The sequence below is a fragment of the Quercus robur genome, chromosome 9, assembly GCF_932294415.1.
Source record: "Quercus robur chromosome 9, dhQueRobu3.1, whole genome shotgun sequence".
In the NCBI taxonomy this organism is placed as follows: Eukaryota; Viridiplantae; Streptophyta; class Magnoliopsida; order Fagales; family Fagaceae; genus Quercus; species Quercus robur.
Window position 1 is genome coordinate 9763030 of NC_065542.1, and position 15708 is coordinate 9778737.

Here is a 15708-nt window from a genome sequence, read left to right on the forward strand (position 1 = left end):
TGTGGTCTCTTTTTTTTTTGCTGAGAAAGTTTGTGCTCTCAAACAAGTGGGAGATGATCTTTTATATATATAAATCACCGACTATCATTCCATTGGTAGCCGGACTTGCATAGTGATGGTCAATTTAAAGTAATGACGTAGTGATGGGATCCAAGTCACTAGCACGGTCCATCACATAATTCACATATAAATGGCTGGTTTGAGATCTGCTTATTTTATTGAAACTGAAATTTTTTTACTGAAAGTACTATAGATAAAAGTAAAAGTTAGCTGAAATAATATAGTGAAACTCATGAATAGTACTAAAAAATGCAGTATAGCTCATAAATAATAGTAAAATAAGTTGACAAAATAATTTTTGCCAAACGGACACAACATGTTTTCATAATTCATATGGAAATTAAGTTTTTTCAGGGATTGATTAAAAAAAAAAAAAAGATTTCAAGGATTTTCGTACTTGCAGGTGAGAACATGCATGGCTATGCTCTTAGGCGGAGTCAGGGGTTCAACCGCCTTGGCTAGCCCAAAAAATAATTAATAACTAATACTACTAATTTAGAACTATGCCCTCTTCTTCCCAATTATAATCTATATATATATATATATATATATATAAAACCGAAGCCTCTGCTGGCACCACAATTTTCCACGTCAGCACAATATTTAAAAAATAAAAACATTATAACACCTCAAAACCCTAGCAACCTTACCCCTCTCTCAAGTTAAGAAATACCACAATTTTTCACGTCAGCACAATATTTAAAAAATAAAAATAAAAACATTATAACAACTCAAAACCCTAGCAACCTTGCCCCTCTCTCATGTTAAGAAATATAAAGCCACAGTTTCTGCAAACTCTCTCTCTCCAAACATAAATATCAAATTCAACCCCTTTAATTTCTCTTTATATTTTTGAGGCTTCTATAGAGTTATAGTGAGTTATGCTGATTTTGTTTTTTGTGTGTGTGTGTATAGATGGTCATAATACTCCGGTATTCCAAGAGAAGTTTGTGTTTTCGTTAATTGAAGGCCTTAGAGAGATAAGTGTTGCAGTTTGGAACAGCAATACAAAAGACGATTTCATTGGCAGCAGAAAGTAATTACTTTGTCTCATATTTTTGTTTTTTGAATTGATTTTGTGTGCTTTTTAGACCCTTTTGGATCAATTTTGTTAATTGGGTGTTTTTTTTTTTTTTTTTTTTTTGTTAGGATCCAATTGGGGAAGGTTCTTTCAAAGGATTATGACGACCGCAGTTGGTGTCTGTATACTAATAGTGGGGGGTAAGTGCTATAAATTACTAACCCTTTTAAGTGTATAATCTGTTTCTAAAATTATCTATAATATTTTGTCCTCCGAAAATTTTATCTCTTTAATTTTAGTATATTGTGTTTCTTAAGCTATAGACAGATTTTCTTTATTTCTTATTTTCAATAATAAATCATTTTATTGCAATACCGGTAATTGTTTGAGAAATCCAATATGTTCATATCTCTATAGAATAGAGAATAGTAGAAGCCAATTTTATTACAACTACTTAAATTGAGTTGACTTAATTCCGTACAATTACAAAGTATAGCATGAAAGATAATGGAATTAATTGTTGTAATTTTTATTTTCTTTTCATGTTTTGAATTTCCATGTTTTTATTGTTGATGAGAAATTAAGGCTTAGTTGCACAATATGTGTAAATTCTTCAGAAGACTACTGTACGGCACCGAGCTTCCAAAGTCCATACTGCCCTTGGGCCTAGACCCATCTAGGCCCCGGGCCCAAGCCCATACCGGCCTTGGATGCAGGCCCGGCGCCGAGCTTCCAAAGCCCGTACTGTCCTTGGGCCCGGACCCTTCTTGAAACTGCCTTAAAGTAAAAACAGGTTTTGAGCACAAAGTTCCCAGAGTTGACCGGTTGATCCTTCTCGGAAGAGCGCATGAGTCATATCCGGGAAGGACATGATATGAACGGGAACGTGAGTTGCCGAACATAATCGGTGCAAATGGAAACAAGTTCCAAGATCATAAATGCTGCACCGCCCTTCCACCTAAACGACCACTTTAACCAGATAATACTGGACCTTTAGTAGCACTAACGGTGATTGTAATCATGATCTCCCCATTAACCTTGACTATAAATAGAAGAAAGTTGGGAGAAGAGGGGGTTCAGAAAAATTGAGGGAAAATAGTCAAGGAGAGAGTATTTCAATTGAGGGTTGCTTTGAGTCTCTCTGCCGAGAACGACCCATTGTAGGAAATCCTTAAACCCACTACAAATAAGTTGTGAGCCCAAGTGATCTAAGGCCCAGAATTCCTGTACTTGGTTCTTACAATTGACGCCCACCGTGGGGCTCTCCTACGAAACTGTGGTTCGAGTGAGACTCAAGCGAAGAAGATGTCTGAGGAGCGTTCAGGAGGGCACGTTCCGAGCAATTCCGCAGGATCTTCTCGGGGATCGACGTGGAGGGAGAGAAGGCAAAAGCGGCTGGAGGATAGGGAGCATTCAAGAGGAGAGGAAGGGTCCGGATTGGGAGAAGGATCGGCCCAAACGCATCGGACGATTTCAAACGTCTCAGCACATCGGCAACATGATGATAGAGACCGGGAGCTGGAACGGTTGCGCAGATTGGTAATGGACTTGGAGCTGGAGGCAAGGGGTCGGCGCCACGAAAGGAACCACAACCCCCAACCCAGGAGGAACCGTGGCGAGGAAGGTTCCAGCCGATCTGTTACATAACAACACCGAGACCGATCCCGTTCTCAAGAGTCACGTCGTCACCCCCGGGATATTCGTCGTAGACGGGAACGTTCCCGGTCGCATGGATATGATAACCAAGGGTCAGAGTCGCCAGAGGAGCGGCAGCACCACAACGCCGCGATGGACGCCATGAGCAGGGCCTTGCGGATGGCAGCCCGGTCTCCATTCTCTGATGAGATTGAACGGGCACCCATGCCGAGCAGATTCACGCGTCCACCATTCAATTCCTATGAGGGGAGGACAGACCCCGTGGAGCATGTCAGTCATTACATCCACATGATGTCGTTGCATGCGCACAACGATGCATTGATGTGTAAAGTATTCCCCTCTAGTCTCGGCTCTACCGCACTGAGATGGTTCAATGGGTTGCGGAAAGGTTCTATACACAGCTTCGCCGAGCTGATTCAGGAGTTCGGCAGCAGGTTCGTAACATGCAGCCGAGTGCAACAACCGGTTGACGCGTTGCTTTCCATGAAAATGAGGGTCGGGGAAACCCTTCGGAGTTATGCCAGCCGATACTGGGAACTCTACAATGAGATTGGTGGGGGAAACGAGAAAATTGCGGCTAGCACCTTCAGGATGGGGCTCCCCGAGGATTCTGAACTACGGGAGTCGCTGACAAGAAGACCCCCGGAGGACATGAGGCAACTGATGAGACGCATAGAGGAGTACAAACGCCTGGAGGATGACCGGCTGCAAAGCAGGGGGAAAGCCCCTTTTACGGGGAGATCTCGGCAAAGCGTCTTGCCGCCAAAGCCGAAAAGGGACTTCAGAATGCAGGAACCAGAGGTGCAGATCGAAGGGGTTAATGTGTTGTTTAAAGAGCCCGTGCACAAGATACTGGAACGGATAAGGAACGAGCCATTCTTCAGATGGCCGAATAAAATGGGGGGCGACCCATCTCGGAGGAACCAAAGCCTATACTGCACTTATCACAGAGACAAGGGGCACACCACCGAGCAGTGTAGGGTATTGAAAGATCATCTCGGGCAGTTAGTGAAGGCAGGGCACCTGAAAGAGTTTGTAGCAGAATCCACTGACCGGGAGACCGAGCAGGGCGCCCCACAGAGAAGGAATCCCCTTCCACCACCCCGGGGGGTAATCAGCGTCATTCATGCCACTCCGAGAGGGGCAGCAGCGGCAATGAGGGTGATGACAGTGGCTTGCGGGGAGGGAGAATCATCCAAGAAGCAAAAGAGAGTTGGACGGCTAGACATCTCGTTCGGAGAAGATGATTTCGAAGGAACCATCCAACCTCACGACGACGCTTTGGTGGTGACAGCTCGGATAGGCGGATTCCTGGTGAAGAGAGTGATGATTGATCAGGGTAGCGGGGCTGACGTCATGTACCCGGACCTCTTCGAAGGGCTCGGGTTAAAAACCCAGGATTTGGCGAAGTATAACACGCCATTGGTCTCGTTTGACGGGAGAATTGTGATTCCCGAGGGGCAAATCTCACTCCCAGTGGACATGGAGGGCAAGGAAGTTGTAGTTACGTTCATAGTAGTCCGATCATTCACACCTTACACCGCAATCTTGGGGAGGCCGTGGATTCACGCCATGGGGGCTGTTCCGTCCACCCTTCACGTGAAAGTAAAATTTCCTACCGAGTATGGAGTTGTAGAGGTAAGGGGGAATCAGCAGGTGGCGAAGCAATGCCTCGTAGCCGCGGTCCAGTGGGAAAAGGAGCAGCTCGGCCAAGCTGAGCACGCCGAGAAAGAGACTGCATAGCAATTACAGATACCCCGAGAAAATGGGGCGGACATTGCCGAGGATGTGTTAAAGGTAAGAATTCTCTCAGATAGTGACAAATACTTCTAGATAGGTACAAGCATGAATGGCCGGGAAAGGGTAGAGATGTTGTTGTTCCTGTTACAGAGCATAGATGTCTTCGCGTGGAACCCGTATGAAGTGCCCGGCGTAGACCCCGAGTTCATTGTTCACAAACTCAATGTGGACCCATCATTCCCTCCGAAAAAGCAGAAGCCGAGAAGAGCATCAAAGGAGCACGTCGATGCAGTAAACCTGGAGGTCCAGCGACTGAAGGAAGCCGGGGTCATAAAAGAAATATTCTTCCCGAGATGGCTAGCGAACACTGTCGTAGTGAAGAAGAAAAGCGGTAAATGGAGAGTTTGCGTGGACTTCACCGACTTAAACAGAGCGTGTCCCAAGGATCCGTTCCCGATGCCCAAGATTGATCAGTTGGTGGATGCCACGTATGGGCACCCGAGAATGAGTTTCCTGGACGCCTTCCAAGGCTACCACCAGATTGCCTTAGCACCCGAGGACCGAGAGAAGACAGCATTTATATCCCCGAACGCAAACTATCACTACGAGGTCATGCCGTTTGGATTGAAGAATGCCGGGGCCACCTACCAGCGCATGATGACAAGAATGTTCCGGGAAAAAATTGGTTGCACGGTTGAAGTTTATATCGACGACATGGTAGTAAAGAGCAGAAAAGAGTCGCTGCATACTGAAGACCTTCAGGGAGTATTCGAGATACTACGACGACACAGGCTGCGCCTCAATGCCGGAAAGTGCACTTTCGGAGTGGGGGCTGGCAAGTTCCTGGGTTATCTGATCTCCACTCGGGGAATAGAGGCTAACCCCGACCAAATAGAGGCAATCAATCGCCTAAAACCACCGAGCAACCCTAAGGAGGTGCAGGTGCTCACCGGGATGTTGGCCGCCCTGAACCGATTCATCTCCTAGTTTGCCGATCGCTGCCGGCCATTCTATCAACTTCTGAAGAAGTGGAAGGGGTTTCAGTGGGACGAGAGCTGCGATGAAGCTTTTCGAGAACTAAAGGAGTATTTGGCAAAGGCACCGAGGTTGACGGCCCCAGAGCCCGGGGAGGATTTGTTTATGTACCTTGCAGTCACCAATCATGCCGTAAGTGCTGTATTACTAAGGGACCGGGGAGTGCAAATACCGGTGTATTACGTAAGCAAGACCTTGGTCGATGCCGAGACAAGGTACCTGCCTCTTGAAAAGTTGGTTTTGGCCTTGGTACACGCCACGAGGAAGTTACCACACTACTTCCAGGCACACACAGTGTTCGTCCTCACCGAGTATCCATTGCAATCACTGTTGAAGAGATCCGATTTCACAGGACGGATTGCTAAATGGGGGACTCGGTTGGGATCGTTTGACATAAGATACCGACCTAGAAGCTCGGTGAAAGGGCAGATTCTCGCTGATTTCATCGCGGAATTTACACCTAAGAATGAAGGCCAGGTGATCTGTAGTGCGGAGATTCGCCCGTGGAGGTTATTTGTGGACGGCGCATCAAATGCTATGGGGGCCGGGGCTGGTATTGTCATAATCACCCCTGAAGGTATGCGACTGGAACATTCCTTCAGATTGGGGTTCAAAGCCTCGAACAACGAAGCCGAATATGAGGCCCTGTTGGCCGGACTAAGGGCAGTATTGCATCTGGGCGCCAGGGACGTGGAAATCTACTCAGACTCTCGGCTGGTTGTTTATCAGATCACTGGGGACTTCGAGGCTCGGGATCCCCGAATGAAAGCTTATCTGAGTACGGCAAAGCAGATTATCGGTCAGTTTGGAACGGTAAAGATATCCCAAGTAGCCCGGTCTCAAAACAAGCATGCTGACTCTCTTGCCACGTTAGCCTCATCGGCTACCGAGGACACCCCGAGGCTTATCACGATTGAACTTGTAAGGGAACCAAGCATCTGTGTGAAGACTGCCCTCGACCGGGCCGAAGTAGAGGTTGCGCAGGTGACGGTGGCCGGACCATGCTGGATGAACCCGATCATAGACTTTCTTTCCGAAGATAAAGTTCCAGAGGATGAGGCCGAGGCCAATAAGATTCGACGAATGGCTCCTAGGTACTGGTTATCTTCGGACCGAAAGTTGTACAGAAGGTCCTTCGCGGGCCCTTACCTCTTGTGCCTGCATCCTGAAAAAGTCCAGGAGCTTTTAACCGAGCTGCACGAAGGAGTATGCGGCGGGCATGCCGGGGGACGATCTTTAGCACACAGAGCAATGACGCAGGGGTTTTGGTGGCCACAGATGCAGAAGGACGCCGCCGAATACGTTCGGAGTTGCGAACAATGTCAAAGGCACGCCCCAATGATCCATCAGCCGGCTGGACATCTAAATCCCGTCAGCAGCCCGTGGCCATTTGCGCAATGGGGGCTTGACATCCTCGGGCCATTCCCCCGAGCAACGGGGAACCGCCGTTTTGTACTGGTGGCCGTGGATTACTTCACAAAGTGGGCCGAAGCTGAAGCCTTGGCCAATATCCGGGACACTGACGTGAAAAAGTTCGTGTGGAAAAACATAATTACAAGGTTTGGGGTGCCAAATTCACTAGTGACAGACAACGGGCTACAATTTGACAGCAACGCTTTTCGGACTTTCTGCAGCGAGTTCGGCATCAAGAACAAGTATTCAACCCCGGCATACCCCCAGAGCAACGGCCAAGCTGAAGCAGTAAACAAGACTATTTTGAACGGGCTCAAGAGAAGGTTGGATGGAGCGAAAGGAAGGTGGGCAGAAGAACTACCCAGTGTTTTGTGGGCCTACCGCACGACCCCCAGGAGATCCACGGGGGAAACCCCATTTTCTCTGGCATACGGAGCAGAAGCAGTGATACCAACCGAGGTGAGCTTATGCAGTGCGCGGGTCGTCGGGTTTGACCCCGTACAGAACGCCGACCTTATGATGGAGCAGTTGGATTGGCTAGAAGAATGCAGGGAGGCCGCGACCGTACGTCTCGCCAAGTATCAGCAGAAGCTGGCGCAAAGGTACAACCGAAATGTAAGGACCAGGGAATTCAGTGCCGGGGAATTAGTGTTAAGAAGGGTAGTGGGGAACATGCGGGACGTGGCTGCAGGGAAGCTTGCTCAGAGTTGGGAGGGACCATACAGAGTCACAGCCGTCGCAGGGGCAGGGGCTTACTACTTAGAGGACCTGGACGAGAGGCCGCTCCCCCGGCCATGGAACGCCAACAACCTGAAGAAATTCTACGCGTAACCATCAATGTAAGCCAAAACTTGTATGCTATGAAGATTAAGAGTATGATGAACTTTTTTGTCTTTGCTGTTTTTGACCCTGTAGCCGCGCACCAAGAGAATCCCCAGCAGAACCTAAGGACAGAAACCTGACTCTCGGCTCGACCAATATCGCCGAGCAGGTGAAAACCTTACAAATAAATCCTAAGGACAGAAACCTGACTCTCGGCTCGATCAATATCGCCGAGCAGGTGAAAACCTTACAAATAAATCCTAAGGACGGAAACCCGACTCTCGGCTCGATCAATATCGCCGAGCAGGTGAAAACCTTACAAATAAATCCTAAGGACAGAAACCTGACCCTCGGCTCGATCAATATCGCCGGGCAGGTGAAAACCTTACGAACAAAATCCTAAGGGCAGAAGCCTGACTCTCGGTTCGATCAATATCACCGAGCAGGTGAAAACCTGACGAATAAGTCTTAAGGGCAGGAACCTGACCCTCGGCTCGGTCAAAATCACCGAGCATGATTGAACCTTGCAATCAAATCTATAAAGACAAAAGCTTGATTCTCGATTAAAATCAAATATCCGGACAAACGGAAACTTTGCAAATAAATGCTCGAAGGACGGAAACTCAATTCTCGGTTAAACCAAAACCTGATAAAAACCTAACCCTTTTTTACAAAAAAATAGCGCTCTCAAAACTACACACAGCGCCGCGCAACAGGCTCTCGGGGGTACATTCTATTAAACGGCCATAGCACTGGTATAATTCAAGCAAAACACGAACGGATGTAATTCAACAAATTGAAACAGGAGAAGAAAACGGACTACCAATTAAAAGCAATTGTTCAATCACCACATCCCGGTGACATGGGCAAATAAAACCAATAAATTAGAACAACGGTTCAATCACCACATCCCGGTGACATAGGCAAATAAAAATGAAATAAAAGAAAATAAAGTCAACTAGGGGGTTGAGTCGGTGGTGGCACTTCCTGCTGGACGATCAGGGAGAAAGGCTGGGCCTCGTCAAGAAGTTCCTGCATAGTAGGTATGCTCGTGGCCTCCAGTTCCTCGGGCTCAGCATGGGAGTCGATTTGATCAACCAACTCCCTCATACTGGCCGTCTCCTCCTCATCAAGAGCAGCCGGGGCGTCCTGGCCGGCAGGTACAGGGTTCGGAAATGGAATCTGGCCGGGATCCCTCAGCGGTGAGTCTTCAGGAACTCCCATTGCCTGAAGAGCAGCAAACCACCCGGCCTCGAAACCCATACGCCGAGCCCCAGTCACCACCGGCTCTGCGGAGTTCTCGGCATCGGCGAAACCTACGTCATACCACTTCTGCTCCGCGGCCGCCAAGCCGGCCCTGAGATCGGCTATCTCGTCAGCATGGGAAGTGTTGAGGCTGAGGGCTTCGGCTAGCTTGAGTTCCGTCTCATTTTGCCGGGCTAGGAGCTCTGTACACCTTTTTTCAGCCGATGCTCGGAACTTCTCCACGGCAGCAGCCTTCTTCTCGGCAGACTCAGCAATCTTTGCCTTTTCCTTAGCGGTTTTTATTGCTGCCTCCCGCGCCTCCTTCTCGCGCTCATTCTCCTCATCAAGCTCCCGTGCCCGGGCAGCCACGATATGAGCCAGTTGAGCGGCCTAGCAAGCACGGGGGTTAACAAAGAAGCCCAGGGAAATCTATATATATACGAAAGTAAAGAGATAAAAGAATTACCGCAATGGCGTGCCACTCTAACCGGCGCCCCACAGACTCCTCGGACCCATCCTCGAAAGCATGCACGTCCTCGGGGAGTTGGAGAGCTCCAGCCAAAGTCTGGGCGATACGACCGCCCTCGCCCTTATCCCACATCCGAATGGAGGCGGTTGAGGGCAATGGCTTGCCGTCCAAAAGGAACTTAGGCTCCCACGCTGGAGCCACTTGGGAGGAGGACGCGCCCCCCGTGCCAGCTTCGGTTGGCGGCTCGCGGATAACGATTCCGCCAGTTGGACGGGGAGGAGTCTGAACTACGGCGTCCCCCGGACCCGTGGAATGTTGCTCGGTTACTTTCTGTTTCTTCCGGGCACGTCCGGACTGCGAGGGGGGAGGAGGTTGAGAAACTGGACCCCGACCCTGAGTAGGCGGGGGCTGGTTGGTCGGCCGGGCACCAGGCACGAACCTGTCAAGAGTCATTGCTCTCCTTGCCACCATTCTTACACCGGGCTGGATCGCTTCAGCTAGCAGGTTAGCCGCGTCTGTCACTTGCTGTTGGTGCTCGGCAGGTTGATCCTCGGGACGGGGCTGCTCTTGGGCTTGGTCCCCTTGTTGTATGGCTTCGTGAGCTCTCTCTCTAAGGCGCCGGGATACCTGTTCCGCGGAATCGTCTCGCTGGGGAACTAGTTCGTCCGCGGCAGTGAACCGCCGACCAAATTCCCTCGCTTCCCCGGTTGTAAGCTTCGGCGGCAAGAAATTCACGTACCGGACGTCTATGTACGATAGCAGGGGGCTGTCAACTATCAACGCCTGCTTGAAAGGCTGCCAAGTAGAGTAAACCGGTTCCACGCCGAGGATCAGGTGTGAGGCCCGGAGTTGCCCGTCCCAATGCACAAAGATCTCGGAACGGAGGACGAAGTTTAGGTCCCTGACGTGGACGGCTCTGAGGTCCTGAACAAAAACTTTGCCGTCTGCAAAAGAACAGATAACGCGTTAGCTTTTAACAAATAAAATTTTTTTTTCTTACTCAAACAACAATAAGAAGGGGAGGGTACGAGCCCACTTCACGCCGTGTGAGGGGGCAAGGGATATCCCCGGCAAACCAATTGCCGCGCACCCTGACGAACTCCCCGGCGGAGTTCCTGTTCGAATCAGGTAGGCACGATATCAGCCGTACCCGAGCATCCCTCGTCTTTAAATAATAATTTGTGGATTTGCTCCCACAGAGGCTGTACATTTGGTTAATATCATGTTGGTCTAATTGTAAGTTAAAGGTTCGGTTCAATTGGCTGACACAACTAACTACCCGGTAAAAATTGGGGGGAAGCTGGTCGGGGCACAGCCCATAGTAGGTGAGTGTGTTTATCAGGAGGGGATCTACCGGGAACCTAACCCCACCTTCTAAGATGGACATCAAAGGAAAGAAGGCTGTACCCTGCCCTCGGTGGAGTTCCATATCACTCTCGTGACAGTAGGCCACGTCCACGTCACTGGGAATACTAAATTTACTCCTAAAGGTGGCCAACGCAGCCGGGGTATCTAGGAGGTAAGAATAACCCATCTACAAAGCCTAAAACTACGAGAATGAACTCAAAGAAACAAAGCTGAAGGAACAGGAAGGGGAAGGAAGACTTACTTTGGGTTCTAAGGAGGAAAAGAACGCTGAGCAAGCAAGCACACAGAACTATGATCGGCAGAGAGAAGACGCTAAAGATCAGAGGCGAAGGAAAAATGGAATGATGTGTGGAGAAGGACTATTTATAGAGCCAAAAGAAACGGGGGAAGAGGAAACGCTTAATCAAGCAATAAATGGGCACAGCCTACGAGCGACCCAACGAATGCCAAGCGTAACTGATGTGCGCGCCGCTTCGGTTTACGAACCGTCAGGCAATAATGACGACTGAGCCTAGCGCCGCGAAACGACGCGTCTTTTGAGATGAATTTTAATGAGAAGTGACAACCAGAAGTCCCAGGCTAGAAGACTCCTGGGATCAAAAGGCCCTAAGCAGCACCTTGATTCTCCTCGGCAACCGAGTATGAATCAAGGGGGGGCTATTGTACGGCACCGAGCTTCCAAAGTCCATACTGCCCTTGGGCCCAGACCCATCTAGGCCCCGGGCCCAAGCCCATACCGGCCTTGGATGCAGGCCCGGCGCCGAGCTTCCAAAGCCCGTACTGTCCTTGGGCCCGGACCCTTCTTGAAACTGCCTTAAAGTAAAAACAGGTTTTGAGCACAAAGTTCCCAGAGTTGACCGGTTGATCCTTCCCGGAAGAGCGCATGAGTCATATCCGGGAAGGACATGATATGAACGGGAACGTGAGTTGCTGAACATAATCGGTGCAAATGGAAACAAGTTCCAAGATCATAAATGCTGCACCGCCCTTCCACCTAAACGACCACTTTAACCAGATAATACTGGACCTTTAGTAGCACTAACGGTGATTGTAATCATGATCTCCCCACTAACCTTGACTATAAATAGAAGAAAGTTGGGAGAATAGGGGGTTCAGAAAAATTGAGGGAAAATAGTCAAGGAGAGAGTATTTCAATTGAGGGTTGCTTTGAGTCTCTCTGCCGAGAACGACCCATTGTAGGAAATCCTTAAACCCACTACAAATAAGTTGTGAGCCCAAGTGATCTAAGGCCCAGAATTCCTGTACTTGGTTCTTACAACTACTTTAAATAGTAAGTCAATGTGTCTCTTACATTTGGGTATTAGTTAGAATTATTTTCAAACGATTGTACCAATAAAAGTGAATGTGTATAAATTTTGTTTAGAGAATAGTAGAAGCCAATTTTATTACAACTACTTAAATTGAGTTGACTTAATTCCGTACAATTACAAAGTATAGCATGAAAGATAATGGAATTAATTGTTGTAATTTTTATTTTCTTTTCATGTTTTGAATTTCCATGTTTTTATTGTTGATGAGAAATTAAGGCTTAGTTGCACAATATGTGTAAATTCTTCAGAAGACTACTTTAAATAGTAAGTCAATGTGTCTCTTACATTTGGGTATTAGTTAGAATTATTTTCAAACGATTGTACCAATAAAAGTGAATGTGTATAAATTTTGTTTAACTATCCCGTGCATCGCACGGGTTAGCGACTAGTATTTTTCAAAAACGAAAGAAAATATTTTCTATTTTATCAGTATATTTTAAGGGTTGTATTTTTTGGAGAATCAATTAATTGAAGTTTCAAAACCTACAAAAAGAAAATGAAGGTTGAGAAAAAATAATAAATCTAGAGCTTTAACAAAGGAAAAAAAATTATTGTTATCTTTTTTATATAATAATTTATTCTTCTTCACAAAATTTGTGTAATAAACAATAAAATATAGGGATGATTATATAATAATATAAAATTTTGTAAGGCTTTTTTTTTTTTTTTTTTTTTTGGTTGAGAAATTGTAAGTTGTATTTGGGGTGTCTATCTAACAATTCAAAACCTTTTTACTCGTAAGTAGAATTTTAACTTTGAAAAAAAAAAAAACAACTTATTCATACAAAAAATTGTTAATAAATAAACAAAATATAATGAATATGCTATTATTTTGTAAGTTTTCACTAATTATTAGTGGTGGTTCTTAGACTTTTGTGGCAAAGGATTTACCCTTAAAAATTTATCTTCGTATATAGCTAGCATCCATACATTTTTATATAAATTTTATCACCTCAAAATAAAATCTTGGTTCTGTCACTAATTATCTTGCAATAAGATGGTTCCCATCACATTCTTTTAGCGGGGAATAGTGAAACTTTTCCTGCCTTTTAGACTGGGCTAAAATTCTTGTCTTTAAAGGAAGTAAGATTTATAGGTTAATTAGAAGAAAATGGAAAGTTGGTCCACAATGAGAGATATTCACTGCTTTATGATTTGATGGTACACGGACGATTGATACAGATCCCACATCAAGCAATATAGAGACCATGCTGTGGTTATCATCAAGTTGATGACTTGAATTTGACATTCATGCATCAAGCTTTGATCTCTGTGATGCAACGAGTTTAATAAGCTATTGGAAATGAATTTTACCTTAGCTTTTTGTTTTTTTTGTTTTCATTGATTGAGATGTTTATAGTAATTAGTGTAAAATAGTAGTGTAGTATTCATGAAAACGATAATAGACGAATGACAACTTATTACCTTAGGAAATTGTTCTTCTTCTAAAAAAATATTTAAAGAAATTGTGAACAAAATATAAAAGATAAATTGTGTTTCTAGAATTTTTTTTAATAAAAAATTATACAAAAGCATATTCGAACCACAATCCTAATATAGCTTAATGAAAAGAAAAGGATTTTGACATATTAAAGATTATATATAAAAAAAACATTTGGGGTACCAAAGTTCTGAAAGTGAATGTCTGGTCATATAAATTTAAGCCTTTTACCCCAAACTTTCTTTTGTTCTGATTCTATAAATGGAAGATTTAATATTAGAATTGGAAAGAACCAAAGAACTAGAAAAACGTTATGTTCATAACATTTTTACAGCAAATTATATGTGATAAGTTGTTATAGGTAAAGAAAAAAGTAATTTAAGTGGTGAATTCAAGTTAAAGCCAATAATAACTTACCAAATATGATTTATTATGAAAATGTTATAGGCGTAGCACTTCTCAAAATAAAATATTTACTCTCTCGTGATATTTTTGACATGAATTGAAAACCAAAGACTGAGGATTAGAAAAAACCTACTCAAAAGTCACAAATATATTAATCTTCAAGGTGAAATACCAATGTTAACAGCCATTATTAATCTCGAAGAATGTTATATGGAATATATTGAATGGGGAATCACTAATAAAGCGATCTTTCAAGCTTTAGCAGAAGATACATGGTAATATTTCCCTGCTATGATTAATACAACAATATTTTCTTTCAAATTTATAGTTGCAGTCATAATGTAAATCAGAAATAAAGCGAGAGCATATTCCATCAAATCTATTAATTTAATGTGATGCCAATCTAATTACAAGAGTGCCTTTTCATTCTTATACCCGTCGGCAAACCAAACTCCAAACACCTGTCTTGATCCAAAGACTATTTCAATCGATGTTGAAATAAATTAAAAGCATGGCCCAATCTACTAAAGTCCTTGCAAGTTCATTATGAATTTCAAGTATCAACAAGCAGTCAAAGACTTGAGCCTACAATTCTTTGGTCTTGGGTTCGAGTGCCCCTGATCTTCATTAGCGTGCGCATTGGTACTCATTTTCCTTCGTATTGTCCTGTGTTTCTGTTGAGACATGTTAGATCTAGATCCTAATCGAATAATTTGATAGAAACTTCTCTTTTGTTTGTTTAGCTTGCCGATGCTTTAATAACAATCCCACTTTCATGAATAAAAACAAACCAACAACCAAAGGCATAATCCACCATGTTATGCTTGGCTAATCATACTTACTGGAAAAACCATGACACCTAGAAAGGAAAGAGGAGGAAGAAAAAGAAGGCAGGAGCATGTTATGTTAATTGGTGGGGATTCAATGATTCATCCACTATTATCTGTACCACATTTTGAAGATAAAACTAGCACTACACACATAGGCACATTACTTTTGGCTTCAAGAAAAGCTTTTCAACGTAATAGACAAGAAGCTAACTTTTTTTGATGAACATAATAGACAAGCAGGTCAATGATCATGCTGTATTCTAATGTGCTAAACAAGTTGTGATGGTCGTTTATACGTGTCCATTAGTCTCATGTGAATTAAGCTCTCTTTATGAGACATAGAAGGAAAGAAAGGTCCCATGAAAATTGGGTAGAGTGTCACTTGATTGAAATTTGAGAAAACTTTGTGTTAAGAGGCCATATCACTTAGTAGAAAAAACCAATTTGGGTTCTGCTAAAGAACATGTATGCCGAAAGGGACCTTTTTAACTCTGGATTTTGAACATTTTTCCTCCTATACTTCTAAGCACTCTGTGTATGGGAAAATGTCAATCCAACTATAAAGTCTGTGACAAATGGACCATAATATCAACAAGTAGCGCTATAGTTGTTCATTAAAAAAAGAAAGCACTAAAAATCATATCCTAGAATTGGTTCTTGAGACACGCAAGGTAGTTGTATGAAAAATATATATTTAGTGCGTTTTTTTTTCTAACTTGATGGTGAAAATTAGAGACTAAAGAAATTGTTTGTGTTCACAAAATAGTACACCTGAGGAGTGAGGACAAAGAATCCCTGAAACAAGTGCAAGGAAAACTAGGGAATTCGCCAAGTTTGAAACTTCGAATGACTTTGATATTGGAAAAATTAAC